General features: G+C 50.3%; 1 protein-coding gene across 2 annotated transcripts in view; it reads right to left on the reverse strand.

Moving 5' to 3' along the window:
- Positions 1–20,754, reverse strand: part of DNAJC13 (DnaJ heat shock protein family (Hsp40) member C13) — a 1,517,524-nt gene that overhangs the window by 576,521 nt on the left and 920,249 nt on the right. The window lies entirely within an intron of this gene.

Genomic DNA, 20,754 nt, shown 5'->3' on the forward strand with positions numbered 1-20,754 from the left:
AGACAATGATGGCTGACAGAAAGCCTAACTGGCATTTCGTGAACTTGCATCTTGGATAAATTACATTTATCCTTTTTAAATATGTTTGCAGAGTTTATTTCTCAACAAATCACCTTTGAAAGATGGACAAAGGCACCTCTCCTAGCCGCCTCATATCAGATGCACACTGGAGATCTCCTGCATGTTATGTGGGATTATTCAGAACTACTGGCTCGAGATCTTGAGGTGGTATAGGTTGGTGAGTTACTCTTTCCTTGTACGTCTAGGAATCATGGAGGAAGAGGGTTATTCACGAAGGGACAGTATCTTTATTTGTCTAGAGTTGCTACTTGCCAAAATAAAATCTGCCAAATATTAGATATTCACCACTTTAAACGCCACTCAAATCTTTTCCCCCCACCCTGAACCATGAAAGATTAAGATGCATTGAAGAACAAATTACTTACCTTCGGAAACGCATTATCTAGTAGAGACAATATCTAGCTGCAGATTCCTTACCTTTGAATTTCCCAGGCATCAGACTGGATTCGGAAACTTTTGCTTGAGCAGTACCCCTGCGCGCAGTTGGGTGGCTCCATTCGGCTCTGCGGTGCGTCGTTGGCGTCTGATATAATGTCGTGGTCACCTATATAGGTGCCACCCAGGCGCACGGACGTCAGTTCTTTTCTTTCTGAGCCAGTTAGTGCTGATCCAGAGAAGAGATACCCCTCTTTCTCTTTTTAACAGTTTTTTTTTTGAAGTTTTGTTGATGTGCTTATGTGTCGAGGGATGAACTCTAGGTTTTTTAAGATGTGCGGCACCTGTCAATGCACCATGTTGGTTACTGACCTTGTGAGTTTATGGTGTCTCAAGTGTGATCACAACTCAAATTTGTGCTTGGACTGCTGGGCGATGGTGCCAAAGGCTTAGAGGGAGCGGTCCCTAAAGCTGCTTTAGGCCGGCAGTCAACGCCACTTGGTGCGAATCCTAGGGAGTCTCATCCTGATCAAGAAAGCAACTCCTAGGGAGTCTCATCCTGATCAAGAAAGAGAAGGTCGTGGGAACACTCCAAGGGCCCCAAGTCTTCATCGCACTCAGGGTCCTCGGGACACTTGGGGAAGAAGCACAAGAAGAAGTTGTCTAAACCCACTTCGACTTCACCTCGTCTGTTGAGAATTACCGGGTTTAGTGAGGAACATCGAAGTTCCAGGCATGAATCTGTGAAGCAGTTGCCAGGTCCAACTTTGCACGGCCTCCTGTTTACGGGAGCCGGAGTGACCCTGCTCAAATAAAAGAATTTTACGAGGTATTTGAGTGGGTCAACCCCTTTGATGCGCCTCCGGGACTGGCAGGGTCGGAAGAGGCCCCATCAAGACACACGCCGATGGCTCTGGCCTCTGCTCCAGTGGTGTCTCATGGATCCAACCTAGACCATGCCAATGTGACCTTCCCAGGCGCCAGTCTCTGATTCCCAACAAATCAGAGTTGGAACACCGTCGATCAATGCAGATTCCAGCGCCGATGGAAACATGGGGCTCTAGGTTCAAAGGTTCAAAGGTTCAAAATATGCTTTATTCGATATTCAGCAATGAAATATCATATAAGCGAAGAGTTTCATAAAATATCATACAAACATACAATTACAAAAATAAATTAAAACAAAGAATTTGGTCAATTCATTAAAATAAGTAAATGGTAACCAATTAAAAAGCAAGATCTGGAAAACCAAGCTTAGAGTGATAACTAAAAAAGGAGCAATCAATTAGGCCTTAATGCATAAAGACAAAATGACATAGCATGTACGACAGGATACATATATACAATTCAAAATGGGCTTTTTCCATATTACATGTCTGAGTAGAACAGATGGTGGCCAGAGTCCCCTTTCACCAATTGTTATTATTCATTACTCTAGGACCCGGGTAAAAATCGAACAAGTCCCAAGTAGAAATAGGGGCATCACCGGGTTTTGGTTGAGAGAGTCTTAAAAAGGGGACAATGTTCCTGTGTTTAAATCTGATCAATATCAGATCTCCCGAGATGTCTTTAGGCAGTCTGCCTAACCACCCCACCCTCCTGACGCTCACAATTCCGCCATCTAGGGCGGGCGGCAGCGGTCTATTGTTGTGAAGCCAAAAGATGGTCTTATTTAGCAGCTCCTCGGTTGTTTCGTAATTTCCCTGACCAAGTTCAGGCACCCCGGAAAGAACGTACACGTAGGGGGCAGCTTCAGGGGGTAAATTAATTCTATGCCTTCTTGGCTGAGGATATCTAGGGGCTTTAAAAGGGGCACTAGTGGGGTTAGGAGCATTATTATGGCCCCTGGGGAAGGGTATACTCAGGGCAGGGTCAATTGTTCGTGCTTTTCTGAGTTCAATAGGAATAGGCTTGTCCGGGTTTATACAGAGCGTGGAACGTGGGGAAACAGCAGAATTTACAGTAGGTGGATAAGACCTTTTTACTATTAGTTCAACACTGGTCAACCTGTCTCCCAACTCCTTAATTTTAGTGACCAGGGGTAACAAAGCAGCATTCAACAATCGCTCAAATTCGGCCAATAGGGTCGATTGAAAGGGGGAAACAGGATTATTTAATGTAGACCCTGCTTTATGTGGCGTTAACACATTTGGGTTGGCAGGGAGGGATGGGGAGCTACGAGACATTAGATTAACATTTAATGGAATTTCCTCATTGTTGAATTGAATTAAATCAGGGGATACAGGCACAATCTGGGTGGTACAGTTTATGAAATCATTGTCTTTGCCCAGTCTGGGGGGAGTTAATATATCAGGGACATAGTTAGTGCCGCACACGACATTGAGCTCTTCCCAAAATGACATCATGGGAGGACTATGTATGGCCCGTCGACGGCACTGGACAATGAATCATAGCTAAGTGAACTGTATGGAGTCTCAGTACCTCTTATGTTAAGACCAAGTGGGGTGGCCCGCCCCGGCCTCCTCTGGCCTCCGAGGGCCACAGAGGGCCCGCCCTTTGCCCGGGCTTAGCCCGGCGCCCGCGCGCGTCCCGCGACGCGGGGGGAGCGTCCTCTTCAAGTAGCGCCTCCGGGCGCGCTGTGGGCGGAATCAGGAAGTGGGCGCTAAGCTCCCTGGGAGCTGTAGTCTCAAGCCGCGAGGTGGAAAGCGGTGGCGGCGAGACTGCAGCGTCAGGGACCCAGGAGCTACTGTGCCAGCGTACCCTCCGGTAAGAAGCCCTCCGGCTGGATTAAACACCCCCGCTCCACCGAGGGAGCGTCCTCTTCAAGTAGCGCCTCCGGGCGCGCTGTGGGCGGAATCAGGAAGTGGGCGCTAAGCTCCCTGGGAGCTGTAGTCTCAAGCCGCGAGGTGGAAAGCGGTGGCGGCGAGACTGCAGCGTCAGGGACCCAGGAGCTACTGTGCCAGCGTACCCTCCGGTAAGAAGCCCTCCGGCTGGATTAAACACCCCCGCTCCACCGAGGGAGCGTCCTCTTCAAGTAGCGCCTCCGGGCGCGCTGTGGGCGGAATCAGGAAGTGGGCGCTAAGCTCCCTGGGAGCTGTAGTCTCAAGCCGCGAGGTGGAAAGCGGTGGCGGCGAGACTGCAGCGTCAGGGACCCAGGAGCTACTGTGCCAGCGTACCCTCCGGTAAGAAGCCCTCCGGCTGGATTAAACACCCCCGCTCCACCGAGGGAGCGTCCTCTTCAAGTAGCGCCTCCGGGCGCGCTGTGGGCGGAATCAGGAAGTGGGCGCTAAGCTCCCTGGGAGCTGTAGTCTCAAGCCGCGAGGTGGAAAGCGGTGGCGGCGAGACTGCAGCGTCAGGGACCCAGGAGCTACTGTGCCAGCGTACCCTCCGGTAAGAAGCCCTCCGGCTGGATTAAACACCCCCGCTCCACCGAGGGAGCGTCCTCTTCAAGTAGCGCCTCCGGGCGCGCTGTGGGCGGAATCAGGAAATGGGCGCTAAGCTCCCTGGGAGCTGTAGTCTCAAGCCGCGAGGTGGAAAGCGGTGGCGGCGAGACTGCAGCGTCAGGGACCCAGGAGCTACTGTGCCAGCGTACCCTCCGGTAAGAAGCCCTCCGGCTGGATTAAACACCCCCGCTCCACCGAGGGAGCGTCCTCTTCAAGTAGCGCCTCCGGGCGCGCTGTGGGCAGAATCAGGAAGTGGGCGCTAAGCTCCCTGGGAGCTGTAGTCTCAAGCCGCGAGGTGGAAAGCGGTGGCGGCGAGACTGCAGCGTCAGGGACCCAGGAGCTACTGTGCCAGCGTACCCTCCGGTAAGAAGCCCTCCGGCTGGATTAAACACCCCCGCTCCACCGAGGGAGCGTCCTCTTCAAGTAGCGCCTCCGGGCGCGCTGTGGGCGGAATCAGGAAGTGGGCGCTAAGCTCCCTGGGAGCTGTAGTCTCAAGCCGCGAGGTGGAAAGCGGTGGCGGCGAGACTGCAGCGTCAGGGACCCAGGAGCTACTGTGCCAGCGTACCCTCCGGTAAGAAGCCCTCCGGCTGGATTAAACACCCCCCATGGGGCTCTAGGTCATTGCCTGAACGTTTGGTGGAGGTTACAGGCATGGGAGAAGAGTGGGAGGGGTATTGGACCCTATAGAGCACTGGTTAGACACTGCTGGTGAGGAACTGCACTGGTATAAGGAGGTTGCAGTAGTCAGTGGACTGGACACCTCTCCATATACTGGTATGCTCTCTCCATCCACTGTGGCTACGGAGGACGAGGGAGTGTCTTATGCTATGGTGGTGAAGAGAGCAGCGGATGTCCAACCCTCTTTATTCAAGTCCCCTATTGTAAACAGGTTCCAGAAAGGGCTTGTACATATGTTTCCCCTTAAGCCCTTCATTATGCTTCAGTGGGATCTGAACCCGGTTCTCACTTACCTCATGTGTACTCCCTTTTGTGCCGCTACATAATTGTACCATCCTGTTTCTTACCATCAAGACAGCATTTCTAGTGGCAATATCATCAGCCTGTAGGGTGAGTGCGATCAAGGTAGAACGATAACACTCTTTTTGGGTCCAGACGGTGGAGATGCTCTTCTTTGGAAGGGTACAGAGGAGCATAGGATGTGGGTAGAGTAACGGACTGTCCCAGATGGAAGGGAGTTACAATCTTGGGCAAAAAAGATGCACTAGTTATCAGTACCACTTTGTCCGAGAAAACTGTCAGGTAAGGAGGTTGTGATGACAGTGCCTGTAGTTCGTTCACCCTCCTGGCAGAGGTAATTGCCACCTAAAAGATTGTTCTGATAGTGAGCAACCGCAGAGGGGAATTGTGTAGCGGCTCATCAAGAAAGTAAGGACCAAATTAAGGTCCCATTGTGGCATAAGAAAAGGAGAAGGAGGAAACAAGTGGGTTAACCCCTTCAAAAACCTCTGCACCAGAGGGGACTTAAAAAGTCAAGGCTGATCTGGCATCCGCAGAAAAGTTGAGAGGGCCAAAAGGTAGCCCTTCCAGAGTGCCCAGAGCAGAGCCCTGCTGGGTCAATGAAAGGATAAATGGAGAATATCTGATAAAGAAGCAGATACGGGGTCAATGGACAGTTCTGTACAATATTTACAAAATTTGTACCATCGGCAGGCGTATACCATATCGTGGAGGGACATCTGGCTGCCAGAATGACATTACAGACTATGGGCGGAAGGTCAAAAGCTGTCAACTGTCGTCACTCAATCTCCAGCCAAGGAGGCGGAGAGTGGACAGTTCGGATGGAGGACAGTCCCCTGCTGATGCGACAGAAGATCCGCCCAAAGGGGCAGCCTGACCTGAGGATTGATGCTTATAGCCAGAAGCTCGGGATACCTAACTCTCCGTGCCCAATCCGAAGCAACAAGAATGACTTGTGCCTGGTTGCTCCTGATCTTCCTGAGCACTCTGGGCAGGAGTGGTATGGGTGGAAAGTCGTACATGAGGTCTGTGCTAAACCCGCAAAGAAAAGCTTTGCCAAGCAAAAGCCACCTTGGAAACTCCTGACATTGCATGTTCTCACTGGAAGCGAACTGTTCTAACCAAGGCTCTCCCCACTGCTGATAGATACCTTGTGCCACATCCGGATGGAGACGCTACTCGTGATCTGCAAGGCACATTCAGCTGAATTCATCTGCTCTGGCATTCAGAGAACCGGCCGGATGTTGAATCACCAGGGAAATGCCCTATTGCCACAGCCAAGTGCAGAGGCGTAGGGCCTCTTGATGGAGGGTCCACGATCCCACTCCTCTCTGTTTGTTGCAGTACCACATGGCTGTAGTGTTGTCCTTGAACACCTGAACCAGCCTCCCCTTGATGGCTGGTATAAAGGCCTTCAGTGCCATTCAGATCACTCAAACTCGAAGCTCCAATAGGTTGATGTGGAGTTTGGCTTCCGCCAGAGACCAGAGTCCTCTGATCTCCACTTCACCCAGATGGCCGCCCCATCCTAGAAGAGACGTATCTGTCAATACTGTGAGATTTGGTTGGGGAAAGGAGAAGGGTCAGCCTCTAACTCAATCGCGGTTTGTCAGCCATTACTGCAAGGCTTTTGCAGTGCTCTAGGATATACGAACCAGGTTTCGGTCAGAGTTCCCCCATGCTGTGCCCATTAGAACTTATGGTGCCATTGCAGAGCGTGCATGCGCCACTGTGCCTGGTCCACCAGCAGGATGCAGGAGGCCATGAGGCCCAACAGCCTCAGAGTCATTCTCACCAAAATTCAGGCTAGAGGCTGAAACACTGGTATCATAGCCTAAATATCCTGGACTCACAGTTCAGGAGGATAGGCCTGAAACTGCACCGTGTCAAGAACCGCCCCAATGGAAGGGAGAGTCTGAGAGGAAGTCAGGTGCGATTTCGGCATGATGATAGTGAACACCAGAGAATGCAGGAGGTTCACTGTAATCTGGAGGTGGGAGGTGGGAGAGGACTGCTTGAGACGAGCTGGCCTTCAACAACCAGTCGTCGAGATAGGGGAGACTGGAACCCCTGATCTCTGCATATGGGCTGCGACCACCGCCATCACTTTTGTGAACACCAGAGGGGCGCTGATGAGGGCGAAGGGGAGCACGGCAAACAAAGTGCTTGTGGCCCACAGTAAACCACAAGTAGCGACGATGAACAGACAGGACGGGGATAAGAAAATAGTCATCCTGCAAGTCCAGTGCTACCATCCAGTCTCCGGAGTCCAGGGCAGACAGGACCTGAGCTAGGGTGAGCATCCTGAACTTCTCCTTTTTGAGGAAGCTGTTGAGGGCTCTGAGGTCGAGGCTAGGACAAAAGCCTCCGTCCTTCTTTGGAACCAGGAAATAGCGGGAATAAGCAGCACAGTCTATTTCTGGCCCGGGAACCCTCTCTATCGCTCCCTTGGCCAAGAGAGTTTTGACCTCTTGCCAGAGTAGAGCACGGTGATTCTCTGTCAGCAGATCATACACTGGAGGCATAGAGGAAGGAGCAGTCTCGAAGGGGAGGGAGTAGGCCCTTCAGACTATTTGCACCCACTTGTCCGAGGTGATGTTTCGCCAGTGGTGGAGATGATGGTGCATTCTGCCAGCAACTGGTCTAGAGTGATCCTGGGGGATTGGACTAGGAAGGTTTTGTTGTGGAGGTGGGGATCATGGCTTGGTGCGACTTCTGACCTCCAGACCCACGGGGTCGAGGTGAACCACATCCACGGCCCCTAGAGGTTGCTGAACTTGCAGGAGCCTCTGGCCTGAATAAGGTTGGCGTAGCCCCTTCCACAGCCACAAAAGGAGCGAAAAGCAGATACAGGCAGGGATGTTGTAGTAAGGCTCAAGGACTTGGCCATAGCCTGCAAGGCTTTGAAACACTCAAGGGCAGCATCTGTTGTGTCTCCGAAGAGACGGGAGCTATCAAAGGCCATGCACATTAGGTAAGCTTGGACATCCCCTGAGCAAACCAGACATCCTCAACCAGAGTCTGTTGTGTCCAAGCCACATCGGATGGTGAACTTTGATTCATCTATCCTGTCTGAGATAGCTTGGGAGAGTAGGATTCGGTCCTCTTTCGAGACCATGGGCAGCACCTGCGCAACCGTGTCACATACTGAACGGGAGTTGTAGGAGAGTAGGATCTGCTTCCTATGGTTACCCCCACTTTTTGCTGTGTTTCACTGGTTTACCGAATTTAGTCTGGCTGTGGCCCTGCTAATCAGGACCACAGCCTAGCTGTTCTCTCTCTACATTTATTTCATGTACTTTAGGTACATACCAGATTGGTTACTGAGTTACCTTGTGAGCCCCTAGTATATGGTACCTTAGGTACCAAGGGCATAGGTACCCCAGAGGCCTACCAGGGGCTGAAGCATGTATTATGCACCTCTGGGAAGCCTTCCAAAATGGCACCACAGGTCTGCACTTGCAGCCTGGGTAAGGTGGTGTGTAAGCACCCCTTACTTAGATATAGTATACCTATATCTACCTATATATATATAGACACATATTAACCTATAAGTCACTCCTATGGCAGGCCTTGACAATCCTGAAGGCAGAGTGCTTGGTTTTGTGTGCGAGGGTGCCCTAGCATGAGCTGAGCCCCTCTGCAGCTTTCTGAGATCCTTCCTTAGAGCTGTTCTATGATATAGCCATACCATATACTCTTAAGTGCATTATAATACTCGCGGTTAATGCTAACTTTGGTTTGGCTTTATCAAAACATGTCGTGTTTGGTGTCAAACGCTTTGGAATATTAGTGTATTGGGGCAGGGTGGTTTGCATTCAGTGAATGCTTTTCAGACACTGCCTGGGGCACTCAAGGTGCTCCATGCATTTCCCAGTTCAAACCGGTTGCTGGGGCACTCAGCCCGAGCTCAGGCGCAAAACTAGACAAAGGGGAAGGGGTGTAACCACCCTCTCCCCAGGTCCTCCAATAGGTGGGACCCTAGAGTTAGTCCAACCCCTAAACTGAGTAGAAGTATAGGAACCCAGTCACTGAGACTTTAGATTACCCTGAACGAAACTCTGAAACATAAATCTTGGACCTTCGACTTTCCATATCGACTGGAAGACAGAAGAAATCTCCCTTGGGGTCAAGGAGTGACTCCCCTACTCCAACAGGCACCAAATAAGCATCTTGCCAGTCTGCATTTTCAAGGCTCCCGACGGATCCCAAAGAATCTGCGACACAGGATACGGACTTCCAGACATCTCCGAGGCTGACACGAGTCCCCAACAGAGCTGAGACCTGTAGCTATCATGAGAGACGTGGGACTGGAACTCCTGGACATCCTGCAATTTTGCAAGTGCACCTACTTCCCGAAGTTTCCCGAAGTTGTGCATTGGGCTATTTGTTGCCCTCGCCCCGAGCACCTTTTGCACCGAAGCTTAGAGGCCTACACTCCATGAGTGTCCCGTGGGCCCGCTTCCTGCATTGCCGCTCGAGGCTCCTTTGCGATCCCTAGTCCGTTGGCTAGTGTGTCCACACGAAGGACAAACCTTTGATTCTTGGGTTTTCCTGGTTGCCTCAGACGTGCCCTGACTCCCCTCCAAAGGGTGAGTCCCTCAGACCTTGCTGGTCTGCACCGAAGCCAATCTTGTCATCTTATGTGGGTTGCTGTTGCCAAGGCTTGTTGGGTCCAATCCGGATACCAACGCTGTAGCACTCAACATCTCGAATCCTCAGCTCCTGGTTGTCATAGACGCCTCCTGGACCTCATGGCTGAAGAGTCAAGCTTCACCTACTTCACCTTAAAGCACCCCCGACATTGGCTGGCATCTTCCTGTCGCCATCCTGGTCACTGGGTAGTGGACCCAGACTCTGTCCCCTCTGCTTTCAGGTTCTTCAGATCTCCGATCCACCCTTGGATCAATCCGGACACTCTTCTCCTGGACGCCTGCAGCACTTCTTTGCAACTCTCCATTTGAATCAACGACGAAACCAGACACGAAAAGACACCTATGCAACCGGCTTCCCTGGGTGAGGTAACACAAGTACTTCGGTGCTCCGTGGGTCTTGACTCTCGAAGTGTCTAGTTCTAAAGGGGTTTCACAGCAGTCCACTCCTAAGTGTCCTTAAACTTTAAAACTCTAACTTAAACTTTATCCATAGAAGTCAATGGTGATTTGCGGCTGTGTTTAGACACTGCACGTGTCCCGGTGGGTCTCCTGCGTCCCTACCTTGGGTGGTTCCTGGTTGCCCCAGCAGTTCTACAGACCCTAGGCCTCACTTCTATCCCTCACGTGGTTCTTATACCACTTTTTTAGTATATGGTTTGTGAGGCCCCTAGGGCAAAACGTATACTGTGCTAGTTTACTGTGTGCTACTTAAGTTCTTATATAGTACTTTGGCCTCTAGCCTCATAAAGAGACTAGAGGGGTTGTGTTTAGAATAAATACATAATATATATATATATATATATATATATATATATATATATATATATATATATATATATATATATATATATATATATATATATATATATATATATATATATATATATATATATATATATATATATATATATATATATATATATATATATATATATATATATATATATATATATATATATATATATATATATATATATATATATATATATATATATATATATATATATATATATATATATATATATATATATATATATATATATATATATATATATATATATATATATATATATATATATATATATATATATATATATATATATATATATATATATATATATATATATATATATATATATATATATATATATATATATATATATATACCTTGTGTGGTGTACTTTCATATGATCATTCAAGAGATTATAGACTGGTAAAACAAGCTACTTCACATTCCTTCAAGACTTAGCCTGAAGGATGCTCTCCACAGCTACCATTAGGATAGCGTTCTATGAAGGTTGTCTTAAACCTACCATCAATAAGGGTCGTTTGGACTGGTGCAAGGTGCCCACTAGAATAGTATACATCATATGCCAGGCCAACTTCTCACAGGAGTAACGGCCCAAAAGGCATGTGGTGTTCACCAACTGCAATGCTAAACTGAAGGAAGAAAATATTCTTTTTCCAAACGTTTCTAGTGTCTTGGATTGCCTGCCAGGAGGTACGGAAGGGAACGCTCCACGGAAAGTAGAAGCTTGAACCACCCAGCTTTGTGGGGTGGGCAGTGGGGAAAACTGGGTTGCCAGGTGCAGGGTGATGATGGCAGGCAATTGTTATATTCACAGGAGCCTCTATGCTAGACTCGGACCAGTTGCCAAGAAGAATGTCTGATAAGGCCGATTGAAAGGCAGCAAGACCTCCGTGAAGAAGTTAGTCTTGACTGCCACAGTGGGGAGCTGCAGGTCCAAGACATCCGCAGCTTTACGAACCACCATGGCAAATGATGCCCCCTCCTCAGAAGCCAGGTTAGGTGGAGACAGCATGCCAGAATCTCGGGAGGTGTCCAGACCACAGGCTTCATCCAGTTCCTCATACGAGTCCATATCTTGTGGTTGCGGGATTTCAAAGAGATCCTCCTCTCCTTCCAATCCTCCCCTTCCAATCCTCCACATTCATTCCTTAACATTCAGAATATGGCAGGGTAAGCAGTATGGAGCCGTACGTCTCCGTCGGTACCGGTCTCGGCATCGGAGTACGCCCGTCTGTCTCCATGTCATCATGAATGAGGACGACCACGGTGGTGAACGCAGCGCCGGAGAAGGTCGCTGTGGAGGAATTTTTTTTTAAGGGGAATTTGGTGCGCTCCTTGCATACTCCAGTACGGGGATCCATTGGCTTCCACTCTGGCATGAAACTGGACAAAGGACATGCAAGAATCCTCCCCACTGTCCGGCACTTCCTCTGGGAGGGACCACTGAATCGTCCCAACCCTTGCCGTAGGGCTTAGCTGTGGGTGGGTCCCTAGAGAAGTTGTGGGACAAGATTAATTTCAAGACACCACTTCATCTTCGATCGTCGGGGCACTCTGGACTTCGCTGGACTTTACTCTGGGCACTGGGACACCAATTGGGAAGACTCCTGCTGCTCCTGGTCTCACCGTCCTGCTCGTCTGCTGCAACATCTGTGCCTGTGCTCCATACAGGATCCTGCCAAGGCCTGTGGACATCAAAGAGATCCGAAGGAATCTCCCTTGAAGTGAAGGAGTCACTTCTCTGCATCTGCAGGCACCAAGACTAAGCTGACCAGTCTGCTGCTCATGGGCTCACACAGACTCCGAAAGGCTCAGCAACACAGGTGGTGGTTCTACAACTCCCTCAAGGCCTGCACTGTCTTCTCACCGAGTTTGAGGCCAGTATACCTCGTCGGAATCTCAGGAACCAAACCCCTGTGCACTGCGTCGACTTGCTGTTGCCAAAGCTTGATGACTCTTCACCAGAGCTCTTTGGTCTCCAAAAAGCTCAGCTCCAGCCTCAAGCATCTCCTATGACCAAGATCTTCGTCCTCACTGCATCTCTTGCACCGTGACCTGCATCTTTGGTGAGCTGCTGGAGGTCCTCTTGCGACTCCTGTGCCTCTGGCCAGAGGGTCCTCTTGAGGGTTTTCTTTGACTCCAGTGGACTCCCGTGATTGCTCGGGCCTACTCCGACTCATCTGCTTGTGGTGAGTCACTTGGACCTTGCTGGTCTTAGCTCTGCACCTTTTTCGCTTGCCAAATTGTTTGGGCTTGCCAAGGCTTGTTGGTGCTCCTGACGGATACCGACCATTCAGCTCTCGTCATCCGGCGTGGGACAACTCGTGAATGACTCCTGGTCTTCCACAGTGTTGCCTGGTCCACACAGCTGCAACTCCAAGGTCATGGTCAATAATCCTGCATCTCCCGACATCGGTGGGCATTCGTCTCTTGTGCCTCCTGGGCACTCCAGAGTGGCATAGACTCTGTCCCCTCTGCATGCAGGTACTTCTCAACATGAATCCATTCTTTGGGTTCCACCGGACACTTTCACTTTCTTCAACAGCGGCATCTTTATGAAGTCCTCCATTTAGTTTGAAGGCGGTTTCCAACGCCACTTCAAACCTATGTACCCGGCTTCCCTGGTGTCGGTATCCTGGTCTCTAGGGTCTCCACAGGTAGCGTGGCTCTCCAACCTTCTGTCTTCCATGGGGTTTAGTCAGAGTCCAGTGGGAATGGTCCTTTTTTTAAAATTGCAACCACGACTTACCCAGAGACTTGAATTGAGCATGTGGTCGTGTTCCACTTCTGCACACAGCCTCCGTGGGGTTCCTGGGTATTTACCTCGAGTGGTTTCTTGGGTCCCTAGCACTTCTACGTCTTCTGGATATAGTCTCTACTTTGGTCGTGGTTCACATTCCAATATTTTAGTATATGGTAGGGTTTCCCCCGGCGACCACTGTGTATTTGTGCTACTTACCTGTTTTTATTGCAATGTATTGCGTGTATTGTGTTATATCTCCGTTTAGGAGATATTATGTGTAAGTGAGTGTCTTATAATAAATACCTATTTTTATAAATACTCTGTGTGGTTCTTTTTCACTCAACCTATACCAATAAATTAAGATCTGGTAAAATAAGCAGCTTTACACTCCTGGACTAAGCCTGAATGCTGCTCTCCACAGCTGTGTTGCAAAAGGTATGCAGTTCCTAGAGGGGAAAGGGGAGAGACAGCTCTTTCTTCATGATGCCCTCACACACCCCGAAGGAGGTCATGCTTCATCATTGGGTTTTGCTCCTCGTCGGGCCGGCGCTGCAATGCCCGACGGGCTCACCGTAAACCGGGTTCTTTGCAGGAGAACTTTTGAAGAAGCCGTGGGGTGCCTGCGGGTAAGAAGGCAAGGAAAGTGTCGTGCACAGGAAGGGGATCTAAAATAAGTCTGGATCAGTCCTATTCAAAAACAATTTTAATGGTTCAGGTAGATCCGGCTTAGTTGAAAGTGTGTGGACGCCCTTGTGGATGCAATGTTCCTAGAGGGCTGTCGCTGTGTATTTCCCTGCACTTGAGGGCCATTGCATGATTTTCTCTGTTTTGCCTTGCAATTTCCATTATGGAATTCTATTGATGGTTGTCTTGCTCTAAATAGGACAGTACACTTGTCACTGTGATCTGCTATGGAAGACCAGCCATTAGGTAAGAGATTGCCAAAGACAGTGGATGGTGGAGCCTCGACCATCCAACAACTAGCCCTTCTAGCAGCTCTATTTAGAAAAGTGGGTGCCCGGTTAAGTAATGGTAGTCCTGCCACTGTCAAACTCTAAACTACCCTTTCAGTCTATTAATACATTTCTTTGTGGTCCTTTTCTTCACCCTAATATGCACTACATCTCCAGTATCGCGCTTGTGCAGCAAATTCCATGCTCCACTTTCTCTGCCACAACACTCAACATCTACCGTGTTTTTTTAATGCCACCCAGAGAAGACTATATGCCTTTTGTGCCTTGTCTCAGTTTCAGATATTTCATGCATTGTTAGAGCTATAATCATCAATCAATTTTTATAGATAAAAGAAGTCTGGCTTCTGCATCACTGAAAACTTTTCAATTCAATCTGGTGAGACTCAAGTTGTACACATACTCCCTTTAAGGCAAAGTCACTAAACTCAGCAGCATATAAGTAGGTGCAGCACTATATCATGTGCATAAAATGGCAACATGTATATCTGCACATACACCACTGTATGCAGGCATTTTTAGCAGCATAAGTAATATTAACTTGATTTTATATAGTACCTCTTGTCACACACTTAAGCTCTTTAGGTCAATTTTATGATAACCCATTTCTGAACCTGGGAAGGATGGAAAGCTAAAGTGTCCTTTCCGGGATTTGAACATGTGACCTGCAGATCATGGAAGCAATCTGGAGTAAGCATTTCACTCATTTACGATGAAGATGTTCAGGGGGCTCAGTTATTTAAACAAAGCCACACACACCGTGATCTGCAGATCATTATTTTGAATCCTTGCAAGGCCAACTCATTCAGTGGTTGGTATATTGAGTACAATTATCTCCCCTAACTATAATGCCTGTTGTTCACAAGACTTACAAACGGCTTAAGAGTGGTATGAGGTTCTGTATCAAATCACATTATTGGCTACACTTCTTTCAGGAGTGTTTAAAATACTGAACCATCTTACTGAAAGATATCTATGCCAGTACTAGCCTTGCGGCTACAGCGATCGACCTCGAAGCTGGGTACTGGGTTCGGGTCTCGGCAGGGACACTCCACATCCTGGGATTTTTGGCAAATTACTTAATATCCCTGTGCCTAACAAACTGAATGTGTCCATCTGTAACGCAACTGGTGCTCATGTGAAGCGCTCGGATACCTTCGGGTTGAGTTTGTGCTATGTAAAACAAAAAAAAACAAAAAAGTAACCATCAACAGGGCTAGTCAAAAAGATACCTAAAATTGGGAGTCATTTACATGTGCAAATTTACTCTTACACATTTGAGTAACTTTACTACTTTTCCCTATATAAAATTCGAGTGAAAAGGCACTCAAAAGTGTATACGTATGTTACATTTTATTAATTACACAATTTTAGTTGACCATTAATTTTGGATACTAATGATGTTTTGATGAATATGAGACGCAAATACTGAATAAATAATGTTGTACTTATATAAGTTAAGTATGGAATTTCGAAGTGTGCTAATTGATGTATTTAGTTGTGTCACATGTTCACGAAGACCTCATTTGAATTTAAATGGGAACCCTCCCTCCCGGCTCCCTTCTTAAGGGGACCTTGCTTGCTTCTCGGGAGCGACCACTGCGCCTTCGGCCTGGTCGCCCCCACGCTCCTCACTACCCCTGCTTCTGAGCCTCACCTGCTGCCAGTGCCTGCTCGCCGACGCCGTTCCCGGTGCCCCAGCCGCCGCAGGGCCGCCCGCCAAGCTCCGCACAGATTTCCCGCCGCTGCCTGCCTGCGGCCCTGCCCCCCCGCGAGCCGATTGGCTCCCACGCTCCCGCCTCCCAGCGAACCCTCCCTCCCGGCTCCCTTCTTAAGGGGACCTTGCTTCCTTCTCGGGAGCGACCACTGCGCCTTCGGCCTGGTCGCCCCCACGCTCCTCCCTCCCCCTGCTTCTGAGCCTCACCTGCTGCCAGTGCCTGCTCGCCGACGCCGTTCCCAGCGCCCCAGCCGCCGCAGGGCCGCCCGCCAAGCTCCGCACAGATTTCCCGCCGCTGCCTGCCTGCGGCCCCGCCCCCCCGTGAGCCGATTGGCTCCCACGCTCCCGCCTCCCAGCGAACCCTCCCTCCCGGCTCCCTTCTCATGACGCCCCCAGAGCGACCGCGCAGCGGAAGCACGCAGCGGGAGCACCGAATGAGCGCCGAAGGCGCGCCAAAGGTAAGCCCGTCTGCGCCCGTCCGCGCCTGGACCACGCCCAGTGCCAGGACCCCTGGCTCCCGCAGTCACCAGCCTACCCGCCGGACCTATGACGCAACCGAACTCAACGCACTCAACGCCGGTAGAATACCAGGCTGCTACCGAGCCACCCCGAGACGCACCCACGGACCCTTCAGCTGCCAATCCTGCAAGTTCACCTGCATCCGGACCTGCACCACACCAGCACCGACCAAGCCGAACTCCAGCAGCAACCACCTCAAGTGCATCCTGCTCAACACCCGCTCCGTCCACAGACACGCCGTCGAGCTCTGGAACCTGCTCGACACCACAGCCCCAGACGTCGCCTTCCTCACGGAAACCTGGATGAACGCCTCCTCAGCGCCCGACATCGCCATCGCCATCCCAGACGGCTACAAGATCATGCGGAGGGACCGCATCAACCAGACTGGAGGAGGCATCGCCATCATGCACAGGAACACCATCCGCATCACGACCAACACCGACGACAACCTCAAACCCGCCGAGCACCTGCACTTCCAGATCCACATCAACCCCAAGACCACCCTCAGAGGCACCCTCATCTACAGACCCCCGGGACCACGCACACAATTCAGCGAGGACATTGCCGACTTCGTCAGCCCGCACGCCCTCTCCTCCGCTGACTACATCCTCCTCGGGGACCTCAACTTCCACCTGGAGAACAACAACGACCGCAACACCACCACCCTGCTGGACAACCTCGCCAACCTCGGACTCAAGCAACTGGTGACCACCCCCACCCACTACGCCGGACACACACTCGACCCGGTCTTCTCATCCAACAAGGACATCGCCTTCAGCCACGCCACCGGACTCCACTGGACGGACCACAGCTGCGTTAACTTCAGCTTCAGAAGGACCACGGTCCACCATCACCAGCAACAGGCTGCACGCAGAAGCTGGAACAAGATCACTGCCGACCAGCTCGCTACTTCCCTGAGCAAGAACCCTCCCACCAGCACAACGAACCCCAGCCAAGCGGCCACCAACCTCACGAAGTGGATCAGCGACTGCGCAGACGACCTCGCCCCTCTGAAGGCCCCGCCGAGCAGACCCGGCAGCAAAAAAGCCCCATGGTTTAACGACGAACTCAAGAGCTCCAAGAAGAACTGCAGAGCACTCGAGAAAACCTGGCGCAGAGACCCTACACCGGACAACATGACTGCCCTCAAGCTCGCCACCCGAAAACACCACCAACTGATCCACGCCACCAAGAAAACTGCATTCAAGAAACGACTGGACAACAACGCACACAATAGCAAGGAGTTCTTCAACATCGTTAAAGAACTCTCCAACCCCAACGCCGGAAACAACGACATCACCCCTTCGCAAGACCTCTGCAACTCCCTCGCCTCCTACTTCCACAACAAGATCGCGGACATACACAACAGCTTCTGCACTCAACCGACGCACGCCACGATCGAACCACCGCCCCCCACCACCACCCTCCACGCCTGGACCCCGGTCAGCACCGAAGAGACCGGCTGCACGATGAACTCCATCCACTCCGGATCTCCGACCGACCCCTGCCCTCACCACGTCTTCAACAAGGCAGACGCTGTCATCGCACCCCACCTACGGGACATCATCAACACCTCCTTCGACACCGCCACCTTCCCGGAGAGCTGGAAGCAGGCCGAACTCAGCGCTCTACTAAAGAAGCCATCAGCCGACCCCACCGACCTCAAGAATTACCGCCCAATCTCGCTGCTCCCATTTCCTGCAAAAGTCATCGAGAAGACCGTCAACAAGCAGCTGGCCGCCTTCCTCGAGACGAACGGATCCCTCGACCCCTCGCAGTCTGGCTTCCGGGCCAACCACAGCACCGAGACCGCCCTGATCGCAGTGACCGATGACATCCGAGCCCTGCTCGACAACGGAGAAACAGCGGCACCCATCCTCCTAGACCTCTCCGCGGCCTTCGACACTGTCTGCCACCGCACCCTAGTGCAGCGCCTCAGCAACGTCGGAATCCAGGAGAAGGCATTGGAGTGGATCATCTCCTTCCTCGCCGGAAGGACACAGAGAGTCCGCCTCCCCCCGTTCAGATCAGAAGCCACCGAAGTCATCTGCGGCGTCCCTCAAGGCTCCTCGCTCAGCCCAACCCTCTTTAACGTCTACATGAGCCCCCTCGCAGCCATCGCACGCCAGCACAACCTCAACATCATCTCCTACGCCGACGACACCCAGCTGATCCTCTCCCTCACCAACGACCCCGCCACCGCCAGAGCCAACCTTCACGAAGGGATGAAAGAGGTAGCCGAATGGATGAAGAACAGCCGCCTGAAACTGAACTCGGACAAGACGGAAGTCCTCATCCTGGGATCTTCACCCTCCGCCTGGGACGACTCCTGGTGGCCCTCCGCCCTAGGCAACGCACTCAAACCAACAGACCACGCACGCAACCTGGGCTTCATCCTGGACTCCTCCCTCTCCATGACCGGACAAGTCAACGCCGTCTCCTCGTCGTGCTTCAACATCCTGCGCATGCTACGTAAGATCTTCCGGTGGATCCCCACCGAGACAAGGAAGACGGTCACCCAGGCCCTCGTCCCCAGCCGTCTGGACTACGGCAACGCCCTCTACGCCGGAACCACCGCCAAACTCCAGATGAGACTCCAGCGGATCCAGAACGCCTCAGCACGACTCATCCTGGACATCCCCCGTCGCAACCACATCTCCAGACACCTGAAAGACCTGCACTGGCTCCCGGTCAACAAGAGAATCACCTTCCGCCTCCTCACCCACGCACACAAAGCCCTACACAACGAAGGCCCAGGATACCTCAACAACCGCCTCAACTTCTACGCTCCCAAACGCCAGCTCCGATCGACCGGCCTCGCCCTCGCCACCGTCCCCCGCATCCGAAGAGCCACCACAGGGGGAAGGTCCTTCTCCTACCTCGCCGCCAAGACCTGGAACTCCCTCCCGACCCACCTCCGCCTGACCCAGGACCACCTCGCCTTCAGGAAGCAGCTCAAGACCTGGCTGTTCGAGCAGTAGCGGACCCCCCCCCCCCAGCGCCTTGAGACCCCCCGGGTGAGTAGTGCGCTATATAAATGCTTTGATTGATTGAAATGAATGCGGTTCAAATCGCTCCTGTTCATTGCCCCTCCCATCAAGTCCCCCTGCATGTCTTCTCTCCCCATATTTTTCGCAAAGCACAGAATACTGTGATGTAACTGTTTATTTTCTGTAGAGTGCATGTACTGTGAATGAATGTTTCTTTGTGTTCCTAAAGTAATAAATGTGGAAGGACATATCTGTAGTAGGCCTGGCAGAATACATTGGTGTATGGGTCATTGTTCAAATCATGTTTCATATTGTTTTGTGGCTCTCCGGACATTAACAGGACAGATGTTGCTCAACGCTTTCTTAAAAGTGGGCTAATGTTATGAAATTTATTATGTATCTTGTTCCGATTTGCTTAAAATGGGTTATCTATAACCATGCTACTGTAAGACTGCAGACTTTGCTTATCAATTATGCTGAAATTGTGTATTAACACGTCTGTATTTATGGGTGAGCCAGATGAATTTCCTGTTCTACCCGTGACTCTGTCCAATTCATTACAGAGAGACTTTTAATTTTCTATTAGGGATGCGGTTCATCTCTCGATTTTGCTGTTCATTTAGGACTTAATTATTCAGATTTTCTGATTATGTACTCTGCATCTATGTCTGCATAGCATTTAACAATAATTATGTACCACTTGATTCTTGAGCGTTTGTAAAAATAGCTGTTAAGTTTTCCCTGTTCTAGAACTCAGCTATTGAGTGGTCCCAGTTACTTGAGAAAAGCAAAAGTGCTGGAGGTAACATTTTGGTAATCTGAATTTTAGAGTGACTTAAAATTGAGGGTTCAGAGATTTGCTCCCACACTTAGACACCTCGAAAAAGGGGATGGAGCCTAAATGATAAGTGCAAATAACTATTAAAATAAGACAAAAACAGCATTAAGTCTATAACCACACATTGCCAACCCCTGGTTGTGAAAAATCCTACCACTGAAAATAATAGAGACAGGGTCTTAAATGTAAAAACCACAGGAAATAATGTTGATGGCATAACTAGGATAGCTGGAAAGCGCACAATTGTTTTGCCACCAGCAGCAACTGCATGTCTTCACCAGTCCTGAACCACCGGCACACTGACTGCAGGGACCATGCAGCTAACTGGGGTCTGAGGAACCAGACACCATTGGTAAACAGGAAGACCTGGAACAGTCGTATTACATTTATTCTCAAATCCAATCTGGTATAAATAATATACAGAGGAAACTCAAACGGCTGTGCAGAGAACTTTGAAGATTTGTAGACACATTTATTTCTATCTTACGTCACAAACCCACTTGCCAATTCAACACCACAGCCAATCTGACAAGGACAGTGTGCTGGACGACCGCTTTTTGATTGATATGCTATTTTTAGTTTGTTTTGTTGATGAATGGACTCTCTCTGCATACACTGCAACAAATACTCGGAGATGCTGCTTTGAGAATGTATGATTTTTAGTTGCAAAAA

Source organism: Lissotriton helveticus, chromosome 10 (assembly GCF_964261635.1).
Source record: "Lissotriton helveticus chromosome 10, aLisHel1.1, whole genome shotgun sequence".
Taxonomy (NCBI): domain Eukaryota; kingdom Metazoa; phylum Chordata; class Amphibia; order Caudata; family Salamandridae; genus Lissotriton; species Lissotriton helveticus.